Below are 6,002 nucleotides of genomic sequence, written 5' to 3' on the forward strand. Positions count from 1 at the left end.
GTGTATGCTGGCTTTCTCTCAATTGTTGGATACTTTCTTCTTGTTTATTTTCTTTTTCTTCCAACTACTGCTGTAGTCTCTCTTCTTGTTTCTTTTGCTGTTCTTGTATTGCTGCCATCAAATCTGCAAAGGTGTAGTTTGATTTACCACTTCTCATTTCCATTTTTTTTCTTTTCCATCTCACTTCTGACACCAGTTTGTTATGTCTCTGGTCGTTTGTTAATTTCCCGTAAAAATTCTTTCCGAAAAACTTCAGCAATACAAGTCCTTTCTTAAATAAAACTAGTTTATTCTTTCTCAATACAATTTTGCAATACACAGAAGTTTCACTGTCACTTTAACTTAAACACACGCTATAATTCACAATGATTCAAGCACTTTATTTATGGTCACTACGGCTCACTTGACTCAATTATCTGTCTATCTGCAATTATTGTCTCCCTTTATTTGCCGGGCTTATATATTAAAATAGAGGACGTCTTGCAAACACTCGAGCCTTCATGATCCTTCTAGAAACTCATCACGTGTTACGAGCGTCACTTAACTTCCGCTGTCGTAACAATATACATTTCGAGTATGATTTGTTTCAACGTAATATACTGGGAATATTCTTTCATATCATAGCTGTTCATATTAAATGAAGTATTGTTTGTTTGGTTTTGATAATATGCATACATTCAAGTTTGAAAATAAACAAAATTATTAAAAATTGTTGATTTAAAAAGAGGAAATAGGGTTCTTCAAATCCATATTTTGACTCTTCTAAATATTACAGCTTTTAGACATGGAGTCAAAATAAGGACTTGTAGTTTTAGGAAATAATGTTAACACCATGATCTCAAATCTTAAGCTTGTTTGTTCACTTTTTTTTGCAATTGCATTTTCACTTTAAGCTACCTATCTTGTTTCTGTAGTTTTTTGAAAATTCCTATTTCCCCTTTTAAAATTAAGATTTTTAATGATCTTGTTTTATTTGGGTTTTTCTTATGTCCATTATGAACTTAAATCTCTATATAATAGCAGTACTGTCCTATTTTAAACAGTTTAGTTTAATGAAATGCGTAAGTAGTTAAGACGCGGTATGGAGCCAGAAGTAAACAAACATGACCTTCACCCAATTTCGACACGTGTCTAGGGGCATTGGCCCGTCAACAAAATCAAGGAACATGCTGCTATGCAATATAATATGATTACAACAGGGGGCGTGTTGCTATGTTCATGTTGCCAGGTGGTATAATAGGAATACATCAGGGGCACACTGCTATGGGTGCAACACTAGGTGACACCAGATGGTCCGTTACTATCATTATCTTTTTCATTCAATGTTTATTAATTACCATGGAAACTTTCTGGTTAAGAAAATGTCACAGTGATTTATGTCATGTAGAAGATAGTAATGTTCTTGTATCATAATAATCTTGTTTGTAAATCATATGCTGAAACAAAACAAATCCCCTCAAAATACTTTATTTATCATACTGCTATGAATACAGTTACTTAATCTTATATAATTTTACAGAGAAAGTCAGATAGTTTTTGAACAAATTCGCCACTTTCAGCAAAGTCAATGGAACTTAAATTCTTACAATCATGTACATTTAGTTTACTAGCTCTATCTTGAAACACATCTGCTATAATATTCTTGTTCACTTGAGTCAAAGCAACCCTCAGATATAACCAGATACCTTCATCATGATCCAACATCATGCATGTATGAGCAGCTTGACTGGAATCATCAGTTTCATAAGTCCAGGAATTCTTCTTTCTAAGCTTTAGTATGATAGACGATATACGTTCAGTGTATACTTTGAATAAGAATTCTTTAAAGTTATCCTTGATGCTATTAGTTGTAGTTTCTGATTCCATTTGTTTTATTAGATTTAGTTACTAGTCAATAAAATGGACCTGTTTACATAACTGATACCATTCAGAGTTTTTAAAGATGTAAGACTTGGCATATAATTGTTAATATTATATTGGGTTGTAAACATGATAGACACCTTTTTTATTCATCATACAACACTAATAATACATTTAGGATGATCCAGACCAAATTCCGCACTCTTTTTCAAATGTATGGCCTTCGTTAGTGATGGTATCAGTTGTATAAATTATTGCCATTCAACATGCGTAAATGTTACACCTTCTTTAGTGGGGTGTAATGTGCCACTTCCATTGTCACTATATTGATGGATGTATATCTTCACTTCATTATTAAATAGAATAGTCACAATATGCCTGTCATTTCCTAGTGGATATTCATGAGATTTTTCAGATGGTTCTTCTCTTCTGAAGAGATAGGATGATGACTTACATTGTTGCACCATGAGTGGGTGGGGAAGTTTACTAGATACTTACTACACAAAAAAATAGGGAATTTGAAACATGTCTTAGCTGTAATTAATATATAGTTATTGGATATCAATAACACTGGAATACGTATAAAACAACAGGTATAACAGTAAAGGGAACATAATTTTTAACAAGGATAAATCTTACTTTTGTGTTTTCCATAATGTAGTAGATATTAACGTTCTCTCTCTCTCTCTTGGACTGTTTGTAGGTAGAATGATACTAAATATATTTAAATGGTTTTTTATTGCTCATTTAATAGCTTAGGTTAGGCTTTGTAGAACACATGACATTTTCATTTTTAGGTCATACTTACACAACTGTTCAACATATATAATTTATGATATTTGATATGACCTCCACTGTATGTAAGTACAGGGCTGAAAAAACTCTTAAGATATGGCCATACCGATTTCCTGTATAGGTGCATGACACATTAATAGACGATAATCATAGGCATGATTTCGAAAGTAACAGTTGTGTATGTATGACCTAAAAATGATACATATTTTATAAAATCTCATTACATCACTTCAAACATATACAGTTTAACCCTGTTACCTCCGTACGTTTTTAAATCCATTTCTGCATATGTCACAAAGTTATATTCAACATTGAATTAAGTCACTTGGCTATTAATGTATTTTAATTAAATTAGCATTATCAAGGGACTAAAGCTAACAGCCAAAGTTAATGTAACATCACCTGTGGGCACTTATTGATGTGTGTCGACATAAATAATCAAAGATAAAGAACAGGAGAGGAAAATAAAACATTAAAAATAAATTATAAGTAAAAAGATGAAGATATATCATTAAAATAATCTACAAAGATTTAAAAGGTATGTAAATATTTCTATTTCTTAATTTTAAACATTTTATTGCACTGTACATTGATGATAATAGCTAGAGTTAGTGATGTTGTAGAGAAAATGGTAAATAACATATAAACATTTACCTTAAAAAACGTTTGATGTTCATTTAGGAGGTTCTAAAGATAATGAAAGTGAAGTATGAAAACTGTAAAGTAAATATTAGTTTTTTTATACTTAACATGAAAATCATTTTACTATGCTTCTTATACCTTTCAGTTAGAAACACCGGCATGCAGCAGATCACGAGTGAAGAGTGGTGTCACTCTTTAATGTATATATAGTTTGTGCTGCCACCTAGTGAGTGTTATATATATAAAATATCAATTACATCTTCAAAACGTCCCGACTACTCGTGACTACTCAGAAATGTATATGTCACATAATGAAAATGATGAAACACAAGCACTAAAATTTGACCACAGGGTGACGTCACAGATACGTCATCGTTTGTGGGATGCCTGTAGGCAGTTATAAATAGTATATAAGTGGGTTTGAAATGCAGTTAGATTCAACACAACAAAACAAAGTCATCAAAATTGCACACCGTTTACCTAACTATACGCCGCGAGAATACACGGATAGAATAACTGACGTCACCCCTATCAAACAACGCTTTTACAAACTCGCCTCGGAATACTCCAGAATAGCCATGACATGCAATAAACTCACAAGAAAGTTTCATCATCTTTCGTCAACACCCTTATCATGGCAAAAACACATATCACCCAGAAATCTTATTCTCAAACACATGTCCAAGGGTAAATCACGTCCCCCCATAATTGCATGCACTCTACTAACCTAACAGTTCATTTCAGCTACCCAGGACGGACACTGGTCAAATAGATATGTCAAAAGACTGTTTAAATGATTATGGGAATGATCACTCTAAATACATTAGAAGCACTTTTTATCGAGTAATTTTACTTTACATTCCATTTGAATTTTCTATATCAAAATTTCAAGGCGTTTAAACAATTATTCATTAATCCCATGTTAGCAGGACGTGCTCCACTCTGCATCTCCCTACTCATGTCACTGACATCTACACCAACACATCATACTCTCTCCCAACCTGATGTCACCACCACGTACATAAACAACCACACATGGGTTTCATGTGCTCCAACCAACTCGATGTGCCATTACATGCAGGCAAGTTCTTCTTACTCTCTCTCTTCCTTCGACTTTTTTCTCAACTTGACAGCTTTTCCACTCACTTGGAGGCAACCCAGCTCATAAAGGACCCATTAAAATCCGAATTATCATCTACTATATTATCCTAATCATAAACAATTGTTGGTACACTAAAGACACTCTCGTCAGTACCCTATCTTCGCGTGTGGTGCTGAAGAGAAACCACAGTTTCTGAGCGTCCCTGGTTATCTCTCAAGCCCCTCCAGGGCTTGTATGTGATATTAAATAAACAACAAAAAAAAAAAAACTAGCCACGATATATATATATAATTAAACTCAATCTGTCTACTGAAAATGAAAGACTATGAACAACAGTCAGAGTTCCCAAGGGATGAAACATCTGTCTAATGATAGTGAAGCTGGGGTAAGTGTATGTTTAATAGTGTTAACAAATAACTATATTAATTTGGCATATTCAAATCAATAATTCTAAATTTATATAATTTTATTTTTCTTGATAGACATCTAGTAAAAATCCCAGAGCTGAGGTGTTTTATATAACCAAACTTCATTGAGACAGGTAAAAAAATATAATAACATGTTTATGACATTTAATGTTATATTTAAAGAAGACTCATTTGGGCAGCCTTTCATGAACATTCTAAATTCATTTAATAATAATATACAGAATATACTGGATGAGACGACACAACATTTAAAATCCAAAGATAAAGTCAAAGTCAGTATATTTTCTATGCAGTTAGATAAACCTATTATTAGTACCAGTTTAAAAAAAACAAGGTTGTGTTTTCACCCAACCTGGTTCTGTCGAATATCGAAAAGGTTGACCAGAGTAAAAAAGGTTAACATTAGGTGAATCCTTTAAAACTGAGGTCACAACTTTACAAATAACTGTAGGTAATGGTGGTTGTAAGATAAGTAATATTAAGGTTGATCATTTGTAAAAAAAGTAAGTGTTAACAATAAAGAATAGTAATGATGATCTCTGCTGTGCTAAGGCTATTATTCTAGGTTTGGCACATCTCAGAAAGCCTCCTAATTATAAATACATTAGTAATAAACGAAGATCACTACTTACATGCAGAGCTTGTGAACTCCATGATTCATGTAATGTTCCATTTGGTCCTTGTGGAATACAAGAGCTAACGATATTTGAGCATCACCTAAAAGTTCAAATACACGTTGCATCTTCAGATAATTTCAGTAGAGTTATTTACAGATGACCATCATATCTGGAAAAAATTTTCCCCTGATTTCCTGACAACCATTTCTCGATGTTATAAATTAAAGAAGGGTTTTCTCAGTGTCCAGGATTTCTGTTCCGATTGTGACAAGAGGTTTAGTCACTTAAATAAACATTATTGTGCAAGTTATTGCAATGTTTGTTATAGTAACAACTGTATAAATTATAAACCCCTCGGTTGTGCTGCTTGGAACAGATTTTGTAAATCAATAGACTGTTACAATAGACACAAAAATAAAAATGTAAAACAAACAGTGTCATCTTGTGACAAATTATTTCATTGTAAAACATGTCTCAATATCATTTACAGGACAAAACATATTGTGAAGAATGTAAAACAATTATCATACCCCTCTACATATCGATGCTTTTTCCATT

This window comes from Limulus polyphemus, unplaced genomic scaffold (genome assembly GCF_000517525.1).
Source record: "Limulus polyphemus unplaced genomic scaffold, Limulus_polyphemus-2.1.2 Scaffold937, whole genome shotgun sequence".
NCBI lineage: Eukaryota > Metazoa > Arthropoda > Merostomata > Xiphosura > Limulidae > Limulus > Limulus polyphemus.